This window comes from Peromyscus californicus, unplaced genomic scaffold, assembly GCF_007827085.1.
Source record: "Peromyscus californicus insignis strain IS unplaced genomic scaffold, ASM782708v3 Scaffold_23__1_contigs__length_62951481, whole genome shotgun sequence".
Taxonomy (NCBI): domain Eukaryota; kingdom Metazoa; phylum Chordata; class Mammalia; order Rodentia; family Cricetidae; genus Peromyscus; species Peromyscus californicus.
The window spans coordinates 42,550,486-42,566,891 of NW_026294534.1; the positions used below are offsets into that span (position 1 = coordinate 42,550,486).

The window sequence follows — 16,406 nt, forward strand, 5'->3', positions numbered from 1 at the left end:
AGCAGAAGAAGACTAGCAACTGCATCTTCAACCACATATTTTAGTGCAAGAACATCTCATGGAAGATGTCTTATTCATTTCACTAGTATGAAAATGGATGTAGTTGCACCAATTTGAAACAGTGATGAAAAATTAGAGAAAATTGATGAAAGCACACAGAACAGTGTCATTGCTCATAAGATATTCAAACAGATTAAGCAGCATTAACAGTAGTATTAAAATCCAAAGGCATTATGGTACAGTTGGACAGAAACTTAATTTCTATTTGAATAAAGATATGTATCATATATGACTGTTACTTATTGACATAAATATTAACATTGAATTAATTCTTGCTGAAATGGAAAAATTGTAAGTAGATATAAAATATACTCATATTATTTCATCAATCTTGTATGTTTATTCACAGTATTTTCTTATTTAAAAATAAATGTCTGCTGGGCGGTGGTGGTGCACACCTTTAATCCCAGCACTCGAGAGGCAGAGCCAGGCAGATCTCTGTGAGTTCAAGGCCAGACTGGTCTACAGAGAGAGATCCAGGACAGGCTCCAAAGCTACACAGAGAAACCCTGTCTAAGAAAAAAAATGTCAAGCAAAATATAAGGTAAGGGAAAATATTTTATTTAATATTAGTTATGTAAGTTTTGTCAATGATTTAAAATTGTCTTTTGTTACAAATTAAGGTATTACAGTGTGTCTTCGTTGTTTTTTGTTTGCTTGTTTGTTTGTTTCCTTTGTGGAAGACTTTTATAAAATGTTGTTTCAGTGCAACATCCAACCTTCAACTGCAGCTGCTAAGACTCTATTATGCTGGAGGTGGTGGTTGGGGCATGATGGATGTGCAGACTTCCCATCCTTATGTTCCGGGATAAGGCTGGTGAGCAGGATCTTCTCGCTAGGTAGCACTATACTCACCTGGAACATCAGAGGCTTTTATCTTTTCTTTTTTTTTTTTTTAAGTTGATCTGACCCTTGGGTCCCAAGGAAGAATGCTCTTTACTTTGCTGCTCAGCACATCTTGTCTAAGTTGCACATGGTGCAGTGCCATGGCATTGTAGTAATTAACAGATCTCTCCTGGGGATCATCACACCAATCACAGACACCATGGACTTAGCCCTCATCTGCAGAACTTCTCAGACACCACAAATATGCATCCTTTGGCTCCACTCTCAGCCTTGGAACACCATAAAAGACCCTTCACATTGGTATCACTCCTGGGGTTTTGCAATGTAGAGACTCCATTTGGGCATAACACACATCCTCTTATGGCAATCTTTTCCACATACAACTCTATGCTGCCCTCAAGGAAAGCAAACCTCTTCCAGAGGAGTAGTTCTTTGATCCACCCATCCTTATCACCAAAAACATTCTGTATCCTGGTGGCTAATATTTCTGTTCTGGACAGTGTAATTTGGACTTCAGTTCCACAATAGCTATCTTCAAGAGTACAAGTTTCCTTTAGGCAGAGCACAGCCCTAAGATACCCTTGCAGATCTGTGAAAAGACAAAGTTTGTTGCTGATGACATGTTCAAAGCTGGGCTGAATGGATTTCTAGCTCTGGCTTAACTTCTTGAAGGAACTTACATAAGTGTTGATGATATCATTAATTTTCATATAATATGAAAAGATAATTATATTTCATTTTCTTCTAAAGATTTAACTTGGCAGTGGGAAAGAATTCTGTGCTGAAATGCAAGATTAAAATAATTAAAGCAGCCCATAAAACTTAACGATTTTTGAAAGATCTTTTTTCGCAAGTATGTAATTTAAACTATAATTTTCTTTTAAAAGTCATTATCACCATAACTAATCTAAACTGTCTGATAACATTGAACAGTGGGCAAGTTATGTTTTAGAAAACTTAAAACTATAAGTAAAACAAAATTATATCCCAGATGCAACCAAAATACACACTGCCCATAAAAAAACTATACACTTAAAAAGCTATTTCACATAAATAATAATGCCTCTTTTGTTTCATTGCTTTTTATATTTCTTTATCCACCATACCAACCTAGGAAAAAATTAATGTATGCAAGAGGTTATTTGATGCAAATAAAAGAGTGTTTATTTTTAAGTAGAAATGAGAATTAATTGCCAATATACCTCATTCTTAAAAAATCATGAACAAGCTAGCTTGTCTGCCTCAGTTTCCATTTGAGAAAAATTTCTCATAAAAGCTTGGCTTTTTTGTGTGTTTGTTTGAGCTGGAAAGATGGCTGAGGATTTAAGAATGCTTCCTGCTCTTCCAGAGAATCCGAGTTTGTTTTCCATATACATGAAAGCCCACAACAGTTCTGTAGCTCCAATTCTAGGGACTCACACACACACTTCTGATGTTTGCAGACGCCAGGCACACCCATGGTGTATATACATACATACATACAGGCACAACACTGATACACACAAAATAAAAATAAGTAAATATTTGAAAAATTATTTTTGAAGTCATATGTTGTCATTCATGTGAAATAAAATCACAAAAGTACTTTTAGATATCTTAATTGTACAACTGCAAAATATACCATGTCTTCCTAATATAACCCAAGGAGGATGAAATATTATAAGAAGACTTTTGTTTTCAATCAATACAACCATATTGTCCCAGTATTAATCTATGATTTGCCATTTACTAAATAAAAGAACTTGAATAACTCTTGAAAATTTTTGAACCTAATATGTAAAATGAACATATTCTTTGATGGTTTACAGTTTTGTGAAAGGTTAGTGAAATCTGTTAGAAGCAATAAAGCACCTTATACAAGGCAAGAATTTCATATTCATTACCTTTTAGCCTGTTCCTGTATTAAATTTATAAAACTAATATATTTTTCTAGTAGTTTTCAAACTCACAGTTCAAGCAAATTAAATGAAATAAAAATAAATGAAAGCAAAACATGGTAAACCAATGAGTTTTGTGTGTTGTTTTCTAAAATGTGATTTCTTAAATTTCTCTATCTCCTTTGCTTAATTTTTGATATTTTTTCTTCAGAAAATGAAAATGGTTTGAAATGTGAGAGTAAACATTTTCTATTTTATCTGAGGACTTCGGAGAGAGTGACCAAGGGAAAACTGGTTTTCTCCTCTTTTTTTTTTTTTTTTTTTTGGTTTTTCGAGACAGGGTTTCTCTGTGTAGCTTTGTGCCTTTTCCTGGAACTCACTTGGTAGCCCAGGCTGGCCTCGAACTCACAGAGCTCCACCTACCTCTGCCTCCCAAGTGCTGGGATTAAAGGCGTGCGCCACCACCGCCCGGCGGCTTTCTCCTCTTGGTTTGTCCTAGGAATCATCAAAAAGAAGTACAGGGAGAAAAGGGGAGTTGTTAAATAAAAAAGACCACCATATTATTTACATTTGTTGCCTTTATAATGGGTTTACAGATGCAGATCGTCCATGGAATAAGGCTCCACTTAATATAAGGCTTTATTTGTAAGTCCTATCCGCATTGACCCAGGCAAACCTAGTATTTGCTTCACCCTCATGAAATGGAGAAGCTATGGTAATTCACAGAAATGCTGTTTTCTAAAAAGGCTCTTTAAACTCTCTCTGACCAACTTAACATTTCCTTGCACTTTGTAAAGGAAGCATCTATTGGATGCATCTCACTTTCCTTTTAGAATCACTATGAGTCTCATCCATGTCTAACTACCACAGTCTAGTCATTAAATGTTTCCTTGTTCATAAACATGTTATAAATTCTTAATATAGAACAGCAAATAATACTCTCCATTTTGGAAATTCTGTATTCATAAGGAAACATGGCCTAGATATGAGTGGATTAAAAAAAGAACTCCTAGCAGGCCTTTTATGAAATATCTATGCAGCAAATTTGATGAAATAACTCAACATTCCATATTAATCACAAGTTAACCTGTCTGTACACAGCCTGCTCAGTCAGTGCACCTGGCTTCCCTAAGAATAGCCTGTCTGCTCAGAAGGAGTTATAAACTAGGTCACTTGGGAGGGGCACTTAGAGACACAGTGGCCACCACACAGCTAGGCCTGCTGTCAGGCAGAGACATCTGTGGGTCTCTGTGAAAACTCTGGAAAATTCAATGTGATTTCTTGCACCAAACAGTCAAACAAACAGTCTGTGTGCATTTACATCCTCGCTGAAGGAAGTTCACTATGAGTGGCCCAGTTGTCAATGGGCAGTTCTCTACGTGCAAAATAGAGAGGACCATGTCTTATTTTATAAATAAAAAGAACAAGATCTCCTAAGACTCGGATGATACTAAAAATTGGAGGCATTTGTATTTTCCAAGAAAGATTGAGCCAAAGCAAAATTATGACTGACAGAATAGTGACTCTGAATCTCACAAGGAAAATTATATAGAGACGAAATTATCATGTATTATAAAATGATCCTTAGAGATTAGTATTGAATTATCCTGTGTCTGGTTTAGAACAGTTATCTATGGGTTTGAAATTACCATCTTTGAAGAAAATCCTTGGATTTGGGGGATGTTGCTTTAAAAAATCTGATATACAAATGGAAATTGTGACAATGTCACCATGGTTAGCAACTGATAAAGGATAGTATGGCTTTTAAAGTCCTGATTTAAAAATAACATATGACATGCATAAAGTAGGCCCATTTTGATTGAGGTGGGGAATTGAAATATAAAAATGTCAAATGGAAAAATATATATTGTATGAATTAATTAACCTGATGTAGTTTGCTATGTAGGGTATACAATGAATATCAAATTAAATATTCCCCTTCTTCAACTGACACGAGAAAGGTGATCAGGAGATCTCAGGCAAGACTGAAGAACACCATAGTTCTGTGATTATCTCACAGAAGCCCTTGCCAAGAAAATATTCTTTGAACAATTGACAGTCAGATAAATGCTTACTAGATGGCTAAATATACATCATATGTAGTCTGCTAAGAATGAGAATTCATAACCAGGCAGAAGTCACTGCTCCATTCTGAGACAGGTATGACATTTCCTCACGAATATGTGAATCCTCAATAAATCACCATCATGGTAGTTTTCAGATGGTTATTGGAAGAATATTTTTTCATTAAAAAGAAGAAACTAATTTCTTTTCTTTTTTAATTTTCAGAGATGGGAACAGCAGCAGATGACATTAAACATTTGGCTGTGAGGGGTGTATTAAAGGTAGGGTTACCCACAAAGCAGGCTTTAAAGAGTGTATCAGTGAGTATTTTAAGGAAATTTCTTTGTATTGATGCCAGTGTAGAGGAAAGGATGAGAGGCATAGATTCTATGTCAATATTTGCCTTATCTTTGATCAAATTCACAAGAGCTCATTACTGGGCTCACAGGATTGAGTGATCATGTCCTTACCTTGACAAGTACTTAGTTGTTGGTTTTCTCAGGAGAAGGGTGACTAGAAATGCAGTCTTTCTCCACTATTAAGACAATCCATGAAGGGTTGTCAATGCTCAAAGAATCTTGACAGGACATCTTCACTGTTAAGAAACTGCGTAGGCATTGCTATGTTACTATATTTCTACTCAGAGTTTCAAATCAACTGGTCAGGGAACAGATTGTCTGGCTTCTGATGGTACTCATTTCCTTGGGCAAATACTTAAAGAGAAAGTTAAGCAAGGTAATATCCATCACCTTCAACTTATTTACCTCTGTCAGCCTCACTGATTCACTAGGGGATGGGTTCCAGATACTCAGACATTTGATGACTAATAACCAATCCTTTCATTGACCAGTTCTGGGACCTTTGTCACTCACGATGCAAGGTACACAAGTGAGTTACAAAAGTTGCTCAAATAGTCTATCTAGGTGCCATTAATTTTTTTTTTCTGCTAACTCTCAATTTCCCATAAGATTATGACTCATTTTCTGACATCTGACTCCCAGACACAAGTGGAAAAAGGCAGACAAGGCATTATTGTTTAATTGAATGACTAACATGTTCCATAGATGAAGTTTGTCTCTTTGACAATGGATGCTTCTTACCACTGAAAGTTCAAATTTGTGTAAATGTCACAGGGATTTCTGAGATATGACAAAACAGAAAACACAAAAACAAAATCAAAGAATGTTTTTCTTGTTTCTTTTGTGTTTCCCCAACCTAGGTATTCTTAGCTAGAACATAAAACCGTAAGTAATTCACTACTTCAAAGTACATATTGAGTCTAGACTATGGTCCAACATCCTTTGTTAAAAGGTATTTTAATCCAGTACAAGGTTTTGGAATAATTTTGCCTACATGGTAAATATTTGGTGAGTTCCTATTTAGTGTCATAAGCGATGCCTTCAAGTCAGACAATTTGTTGTCATCCCCTCCCGCCCAATTGTGTATCTCCACATAGAGGGCAAATTAATAGTTCTTCCTGAATGGAAAGAACACAGTGGGACCAATTTTCCACTAAAGAACTGTATGGTCTCTGTATTTGTCTAAATTGTGTTAAATTACATGAGATAGTAAACTTAAGAAGGTATCAAAATATTCCTTCTTTGAGGAAGAAGAGGTTCATGACACTCCTAGTAAGTAAATGGAATTCCAATTCACAGATTTCTGAAACTGAAGAGTCTCCTGCTCCAGGTTCTGTATGCCGTAAACACTTACTTCCTGAGAGGAAGAAGACTCCTTGTCGGAGCTGCCTGGAAATTGTACAGGGTATTCTACAGATGTGGTTTCTAACATCCTGAATCATCCAAACTACTGTCAATAATTCCAATAAATGTATTGTATCACTAATCTAACCTTGGGTGGAATCTTTTTCTTTTTTGTTCTTCTTATATTGGTACCCTATCTGGTATTAATTTATTTAAAACTCCTCAGGAATAGTCCCACAAGAGGAGGAAAGGTTTGTGTTGATTCATGGTGTCAGGGGTTTGATCCCATGGTTAGTTGACTACATTACTTTAAACAACTGGGGAAGAAAAAGATGATGTTTGGGAATATGTGGTAGAGCAAACTTGCTTACTTCATGGTGGTCAGGATAGAGGAAAACTAAAAAGGTGAGAGAGGAAACTAGAGAGGGATGTCCCATTATATTCTTTAAGCAAATAAGTCAGGAGACTTTTGTCAACAAACTAGTCCAAAATCCAAAATATTCTACCACTTCAAAACAACATCATCATCTGATTAACAAGCACTCAACATGTGTGTCTTTAGGGGGCCATTTTGAATCCACACTATAAAAGAGAAATTAAGTTAAAGCAGAACCTCCACCTTGGTCTATGCTATTGAATAGATGAACATTCATTCTTGGTGTGTAGAAAATGCATTAAATTTGAATGTTTCCCATCTCTGTTGTCAGGTGTGTTACTAAACAATGTGCTTGTGGTGTCAGAGCAGTTCTGGAATGATCAAAGGTAGTTGGTGATCGACTGATGTCAGTGAGTGATCTGCTTTTACCTAATTAGTCAATTAGTGATTTTCCATACTGGAGGCCCTTTCCAGAACATGAAGACATGATACAAAGGTTTATACACATCTTAATTCACTCTCATTTCATATCCACCCTTACCCTTGATTTTATTCTTCAGAATTTCTTGAAAAGAAAACAAACAAACAATAAATAAAAATCCCTATGTATTTATACAAATGACTAAGATACAAATAAAAGATTTCATAGAGCTTGGCATAAACCTATGAGGAGAAGAGCAACTCAGATGACTAGTTTCTGAAACAACTAAATAACTTAGTTGCTAAATCTACTAAGATTAGAGTGGTCTTAATAAAAGACAAACAAACAAACAAACAACAACAACAACAAAACCCAGAGCCAGATATTGAGGTGAAAGCTGAAAGATTAGAGAAACAGAATGTCAGCCACGTTCTTACCTCTATGAAATCTTCAGCTTCAAGAGAGTGTGTTCCTGTTTCTTCGCGCCTTATATACATTTCGGTGTCCTGACATATTACTTCCTGAGATTAAAGACATGTGTCCTTCCCAAGCAAAGACTTGAGATTTCAAGTGCTGGCATTAAAGGTGTGTGTGCCACCATGCCTGGCTCTGTTCCCAGTGGCCTTGAACTCACAGAGATCTGGATGGGTCTCTGCCTCCTGAATGTTAGGATTAAAGGCATGTCCTGCCACTGCATGACCTCTATGTTTAATATAGTGGCTGGCTCTGTCCCCTGATCCCCAAGCGAGTTTATTAGGGTACACAATATATAACCACAATCCTGCTTTATTGTAAAACTGGTAAGATTTCCATCAATCTGAAATAGTTCAGAAAGACAATTTGTAATGTGGCCAAAACTGAAGGCTATCTGAAACTAACAAAGATTCTCAAAGACGAAGATAGTACATTGTCAACTACATTATGTCAACTAAGGAGACTATCAAATGAATACAATGACCAGAAGTAGGTGTGAGTGTTTCAAGAAATGAAATAATTTGTTCTCTATTTAAGGTGGGAGACGTAAGAGCAGAATTGGAGATTAGCATAGATGAAAGAGACTGAAGAACAACAGAAACTAGAGATTTTCCAGAATAAGTAAATCCTTAAACAGAAGGATTATTTAGAGCGGTAGAAGACAGTATGGGAAGTAGCTTTTCTTTTGCAACAGAAGGACCATGTGTTTTGTAATCAGACATTTGTAAATTGAAGGACTTTCCACTTTTTGACTCTTTGGCTCAAGGAACATAAAGCTAGGTTGCAATTAAGAAAGGTAGAATTTAGGATTGTGAGAAGACAGGAGGGTATCTTAGAACCAACCCTATGGAGAAACAAGATTAAGGCTCAGTTGAGGCTGCTAAGATATGAGTTCACAATGGAGCTAATTATCAGATGGTGCGATTATTTCCTACAGTGTGTGCATCTCAGGACAAACATTGAGAAGGATGATGAGACTGAGAGCACACTGAAAAGAAGAAAAGAAGTTTAGACCAAAGCCAAGGTAAAGATTAATTTGTTTAATAATGAATTCATATGTATATACAATAATTACATGAGTTATTTGGATTTAAAATTGTTACTTTTGCCTTGAACATTTTTAACAAAATCATAGACCCTCTACATGATGAATCATTTTCCTTATTGTGGAACTAGTTTGAGTTCATATAATCTAAAGTAAGATGAATACCACAGAGATAAGAGAGAGCCTGATATCCTGTATTTAGCCACACAAACTGCCAATAATCCAACTGCTCTTTGTCCTTGCATGCAGAACTTTGAATATTAAAAGAGGACTGAGTGAACACTGAGTATCTTCAATAGGTGGAGTGTCTATTACTTTTGATTTACCTAATGCAATGAGAATAGTTACATATTTCCACTTTTGGTTTATATATACAATGGCATGGTGGCCTATTGATTATATAGGAAATAATAAATAAAATTTTATTTTGCATGCTACAATGTATGTAGGCCTGGTTCATAAATGTGAAAGTATAATGGATTATATATATGTGCATGTGAATAGGAAGTATAACAATTTTCCCACCATTTGGTAAATAATACATATCACAATATAAAGTATTAGCATAAAAGGCATACTTAGGACAATATTTTACATATATCAAGATGAAATCAGATTTATATAGTAAAAATAAATGTAATAAGTTGACAAAGAATCTGTCTGTATGAATAAATCTTATGATTACTTTATGCTGGGGCATGTCTTTCTGTATGCTGTGAATATATGTTGTTCCAATTGGTTAATAAATAAGCTTCTTTGGCCTATGGGAAGGCAGCATAGAGGCAGGTGAGAAATTCAAGGGGAGAGACAGGAAAGAGAAAGGTGGAGTCTGGGGAGAGATGCCAGTCTGCCACCCAAGGAACAACACATACCAGCAGACCAGTAAGCCACAGAACACGTGGCAAAACATAGACTAATAGAAATGGGTTAATTTAAGATATAAGATCTAGCTAGCAAGAGGCTTGCCATAGACCATACAGTTGGTAATTAATATTAAACATCTGAATGATTATTTTATAAGCAGCTGAGGGACCGCAGGGCTAGGCAGGAGAGAAGGAATGTGGGAACGTGGGGCTGGGTAAGATCAGAGAAACCTTTGACTACAATTTTATTATTTATAAATTAGAAGTGTATTTTAAGCAGGAAATAAATTGATAATGAGAAATGCATTTAATTACAGTTTGCTCAAACTATGCCTGTAGCCACCTAATAGTAAGTCCTATGACAAATGCTATAACAAATTCAAAATGGGTGTGAGACAGGCCAAATGATACTTTGGGAGAAGAGGACCTAGGACTCTTGTTGCTTCTATTTTATAGTACAGATTTTTCTTGCCACTTGTTTGTTTTGTAGTCAAATATTGGCCAAAGAAGATGGGCTCTCAAAAACTTTCCATCTTGAAAAAGAAAAAAAAGTGTCCTTTGTACCTGTAAGATTCCTTCATGTTCCAGATCTAGCAGGACTATCCCTACCTAATTCCGTTCCATGGGTGATACAGAGTAAAAGTCTATTGTGTCATTTCTTTTTTTTTTTTTTTGGTTTTTCAAGACGGGTTTTTCTGTGTAGCTTTGCGCCTTTCCTGGAACTCACTTGGTAGCCCAGGCTGGCCTGGAACTCACAGAGATCCGCCTGGCTCTGCCTCCCGAGTGTTGGGATTAAAGGCGTGCGCCACCACCGCCCGGCTATTGTGTCATTTCTTTGTAGACCTTTGTCAACCTGGAATTCTGCATTCCTGTGGAATATACTAATTTTGCCAGTGAACGAAAGGTAATAGTTTGATGGCTGAGGAAATGTGGACAATTACTCTGTTTAGGATAACTTTTCTATCACCAGGCTTCCAGGGGCTGTCATAGTTCCTGAAGTGCTAGAAGCATTTGAATTTTAAGACATGTCTTAGAAATTCAGTGAAAAAACATATTGTTGCAGATACTTTATTAATTTCTTTCAATTCTGTCCTATAAATTTGAACTATGAAATAGTAAGAAAAAGCCATAACACATAGGATGGACCTGTTGTTTCACTAAGGGAATGATTTAGAAAAAGTTCCAGGGTTCAATCTCTAACACTACATAAATGAGATGTGATGGTGAACACCTGGAATGCTAGCATGCCTGAGGAGAAAGCAGGAAGAACAGAAGTTCAAGGTAGTCTTTGTCTAGGTAGTAAGCACACAGGTAGCCTAGGGAATATGAAACACTATCTCATTATCAATTAATAAATTTCAATAAGATATAAGGAAGCATACAATTTTAGAAAACTATATTTTCAGTATTTAATAATATATGATAAATATGAGCAAACCAATGTTAACCATTTTTAAGCTTTTGCTACATTTTTTTCTTGTTTCATAACTATTATATGAAAAGTCTTAGTTACCTTTGTTTCCACAGCTTCTAAAAGAAGAGATACAAAATTGTGATGTAATAAAATTCCTTAATCTTTCTTCTAAGAGTTACTATTGGTCCTTTGGATAATACCAATATACACCTTAACCTTTTTTCCTACTAAGTTATTAATTCTGTGACATCAAAATGGACATTTCTTTACATTTCTTTACTTGTCTCCTACATGCATTAGTGAATATGACACACAATGGATATTCCAATATCACTTTAGAATATACTATTAAATGAAAAAAATCATGCTACCAGAAGAAAAAAAAGTATGTTGGGGAAGAAATACATAGGCTATTTTGTACCATTAAGGATTTGCTTGAGTTATGGTAGGCTGTCCAAGATAGGTGAGAAGAGGGTAAAGAAAGCACCTTGTAAACAACCTGGTTCATTTTATTAAAGGGAAAATGTGCAGTTAACCTCATTCATTCATTATTCCTGGAAAACTTGGCAGCCTAGAGTAACTGAACATTTTGCCCAAGGTCACACAGTGAGTAAGAATACCATAGCGATGTCATAGCTGCTAGACAAAAGACTCCATGCTCTTAACTGAATGGGCCAGTAGAGAGATCACAGAGATGTTAATCAGGAAACCGAGTTGTTCTGCCTAATTCTCTAACTAATTATCAAAGGCCCCAGGCAAGCTAGTCATTAACTCTTGCTTTAATTTCTTTCTCATATATTGTTAAAGGGCTATCTTACCTACTGCCTAGGGCTAAGGAGACGCAAAAGTCACAAATTAAGCTAGGGCAGTATTACATGTGTTGATGTTATTGTTACTGCAGTATATATCAGCACTGGAATACCTCCCTGGTCGTAGGTAACGGAGCTATTTAGTATCTTAAAGATAACATGACTGTGTAAGACCTGCCTAATTCCAACAGAAAAACAACTAGAGGCACATTTTAAAACTATTTAAATGTAAAGTGCTTCAAGAATCCACTTTACAGATTCATAAGAGTCCTGGCATTCCTCTCCAACCACAAACAGGCCAGTACATGATGCTGTTGGGGTTGGTAAGTTTTTAGCTGCTTTACCAATTCTGCCTTCCCAAACCTTATTTTAATTTGATTGTACAACAGATTATAACATTTTCTCCTAAACCAGGATAGTTTTATTCATAGGGAGCATCCTCATTTACATAAGCCTTCAAATATTAGGGCAGCATTGAAGGCCCATTAAGGAGAAGATGCTGTTCCTAGTCAAAAGAATGGACTCTACTGCCAGGCAGAGACATTCCATGGTCTCTTCCGGTATGAGTTAATAAGTTGGGCAGCTCAATCAACTGACCAAGGGACCATCACCCAGAAAAGTGGGTTCAAACTAAGCCATACTAAAAAGACACAGGGATGTGTCTTCAGTGAGATGATGTACTTTTCCTTCCCCAAATTCCTGTCCACACTGCAGTTCCTAGTAGTGGTCATTAGGTTCTCTTGTGTTTGTCAAACCTTTGAGTCTACTTAGAAAGAGGTAGCCTCTCTCCTTTTATTGTTATTTTTGTTTCTCCCTTTTCTTCTGTCTCCTTCTGATGCTTGGAAGATCCTAAATAAGCTTTCTCTGCAATTTGGGCAATTTCCATTCTTTGTTTAAAGCTCTTTTCCATTATGTGGCTTCATTTCCAGGATGTGGCAAGTCATATTACCTCAAGCAACAATGTTGTTTCTTTTCTCTTTTCTCTCCTCCTTCTCTAGACAGATGCCTAGATTTACAGCTTGCTTGCCCTAGGGTTTTTCTCTTAAACTCTAACAAAATTATCAGCAAGTTTCCATTTGAATCTGTTCTTAGATTCTTATATTAATGAGACTAAGAAGCCCAAGAGGGATCCAATTTCCTCAATATCATATGGTAACTCCAGTGAGACCCCAGATTTCTTGTAACAGAAACATCAACATAATTTTTCTCCTTCCCAGAAAATTCTTCATACTGTGTATGGATTATTCATATTGAATGAAAAATGAGAGCATGACTGCTCCAAGGTATAGATGAGGAGAAGATGAAACCTAACACATACTCACTAGAAAAATACTATTATCCACGCACTGTAAATAATCTCACATGTTCGCCATTAACAACTCTCCTCTAGTACCATTTACTCAAGGTATTTTGTTGAGTTTTTTTTTTTTTCAGAATATATACTAAATGTGTAAAGTTGCCTTTCTGTGTTACATAGTCAGAAAAGAATCTGATAGCATTAAATGTAAAATCACACTAATAAAACAGTATGTTTCAGTAGTATAATAATGCCAATATTTATTTCTAATTTGAATTTCTTTCTCATCTGATATCAATTTCTCTTTACTTTCTAGATATATCAAGCGAATTTTCCTGTGGATAAAAATATTAAAACCATCAGACCTCTTTAAGAAGTATCCTTCCTATTGGAAAATAAACCCTTTCCTTGTAACATCACTGAAAGACCTAAATGTGGACTGGAAGGAGTTGGAGCCAGGAGTCTATTGATAGGATTTAATCTAAGCATGTACATGGTCATTATAATTCAGGAATGAGAAGGTCACACCAACAATAAATCTTCTAGAGTCAAACTAAGTGTCCAAACAGTGAGTGTATTATAAAGCGACCAGCACAGTTGGTTTTGAAGGGTAAGAATTTCATGTCTTACAATGAATTATAGGATATTTAATATCTACTCAAACACCCATACATCTACATGTTTAATGTTAAAAATGAAATGAGAGGAGATTATATGGTCTTAACTTGTATAAACTCTCCATTAGCATAAGAATTGCTACATACAACCTAATACAACCTGTGCTTGAATGATGATCCCTAAGGGCATCTATCACTCTATTCATTGTTGGATGACAATTATGTTTATCTATAAATCAGATCTCCACTTGGTGTAATCTAAGGAAATGATTATAATCACCACTAACTGCTATTTATAATGTATAAAGGGGAAGTGAACACATATATCACAGAGCAAGAAGAAAAATACGCAGTCACTTTGTTTCCGTTGTTTTACTTGTTTGTTTTAAAGGGACAATAGATGACTGTTGAGGGTGGTGCATCCTTATTCAGCATCTGGTGCATTTCCTTCTGCTCTTAGTCAATATGTCAGCTATTTCAGAATGCACATCTAACATAATTGCCTAAGCTTTCATTCTTGCTTAATCTAAAAAACTGTTCAACTTGTCTGTAGTGTATTAACCTGAAAAGGCAGTCTTATAAAATGTTATATACTGATAGTCTAAACAATATCGTATTTTCTTTTCATATTTCTAGGTGCTAAATGTACAAGATAGAACAATGTCAACCTGGGTTTCTGAAGAAGTCACTCTTTCTCCATTGTAAATGCCTCTTCACTGTGTCTTAAATGGCCTTCCATCTATGTACATGTGAGGGAACGATATGTAAGTCTGTTTATCTCCTCCTAAAGAAACCAGTTCTAGCCGGGCGGTGGTGGCGCACGCCTTTAATCCCAGCACTCGGGAGGCAGAGCCAGGCGGATCTCTGTGAGTTCGAGGCCAGCCTGGACTACCAAGTGAGTCCCAGGAAAGGCGCAAAGCTACACAGAGAAACCCTGTCTCGAAAAACCAAAAAAAAAAAAAAAAAAAAAAAAAAAAAAAAAAAAGAAACCAGTTCTATCAGATTATGGTTTCTTGTTTCCTTTTTAAATTTACTCATAGATGGACTTGTATCAAGATATAGTCAAGGAATTGTTGAGATGCCTGGGCCGGGGGGGGGGGGGGGGCAGAGGAGGTTAAGAACTTTGGAAGTTCTTGCAGAGCACTAAGGTTTGATTCTCAGCACCCATATGATAGCTAACCACTGTCTGAAACTCCAGTACCAGGGATCCTTTTCTGACCTCTGGGACTCTGCATGCATGGGATGCACTTACACACATGCAGGCAAAATACCCATAAACAAAAATATAAATAAATTATTAAAAATATAATCAAGTTGAGGATTAAGGCTTGTCTGTAAATGGAGTATGTGGTGCATTTCAGTACAGAGGAATATGATTTCCTGGTGCTCTGTTTTCTTCTTTCCCATTTCTATTCATCTGCAGTGATTTTATTTCTGATGATTATAAAATTGGCAATGAAACAGGTAAATTTGAAGTGGTATTTAAGAGGAACAAGAAGTTAAAAATAATAATAAAATGATATGTTAACTTCAGTTCAATTGAGTCAAAATTAACCTCTCAATTGAAGCACTTACTTTTTGAATGCTTAAGACTTCAAAGAGGCAGATGTAAAGGCACTGCAAACAGGAGACAGCTCTTATGAGAGGCTGGTTAGGTTGGTAAAGAAAGGCAGTTCCCACTGTTCTTAACTGTGTTAACCACTCTTACGAGAAACATAGAAATAGATATATTTCAGTGTACCTTCTACATTGGGTGGAATAAGATTCAAAACCTGGAAGATGTCTTCAGCAACCTATTCCATTGTGCTATAAGGTTAATTACTGAAGAGCTTGAGAGGTTAGAATGAAGCATTTAGTTTGCCATTGCCTCAATGTTTTTTTTTTTTTTTTTTTTACTGTGCCATGGCTATTTTCCTTGGAAATGATACCAAATCAGATAATGTGTAAGTGCCTATAGAATTTTAGTAGTCTTTGATTATATTTCTGATAAACACAGGAAGGCATGAAAGGCAAACCTACATTCTGAGTAATTTATTGTTTGACTGAGGAAAACATTTTTGTCCTCTGTAATGGAAGTGATTCAATGGAATCCTATTGGCATTAGATTGTTTGTTAATATCGAAAAGTAATAATAACATTGTTAAGTTGGAGACCATCTTTAGGTGTATTATTATCATACTGGGCACAGCATTCAAGTCATCTGTGAAGTCCATAGCATTGCACAGTTTCCGCATTTCACCCATACTGGATGTTCCACCGATGCATTTTGACATTGGAGTGACTAGAAAAGAGGATGAATGGCAGTCCATAGAAGGGAAGACTGTTTTCTCAATTGAGTATTGAAACCCATCTGTAATGAGTGCTATCTGATATGAATTCTTTGTAAAATACATCTCTTTTTCCTACAATATAGTCCAGTTTAAAGTACGACCACCTATAAACTACCTATGCCTATCCTCACCACGCTTCTAATATGTCTTTCCAAATTTCAGACCTCTTAATAAAACTGTTATTGATCACAATTCTATTATTTGTGATAA

General features: G+C 36.0%; 1 pseudogene; it reads right to left on the reverse strand.

The window, feature by feature from the left end:
* Positions 1-955: 955 nt before the first annotated feature.
* Positions 956-16,109, reverse strand: LOC128119484 (40S ribosomal protein S3-like; annotated as a pseudogene).
* Positions 16,110-16,406: the final 297 nt, after the last annotated feature.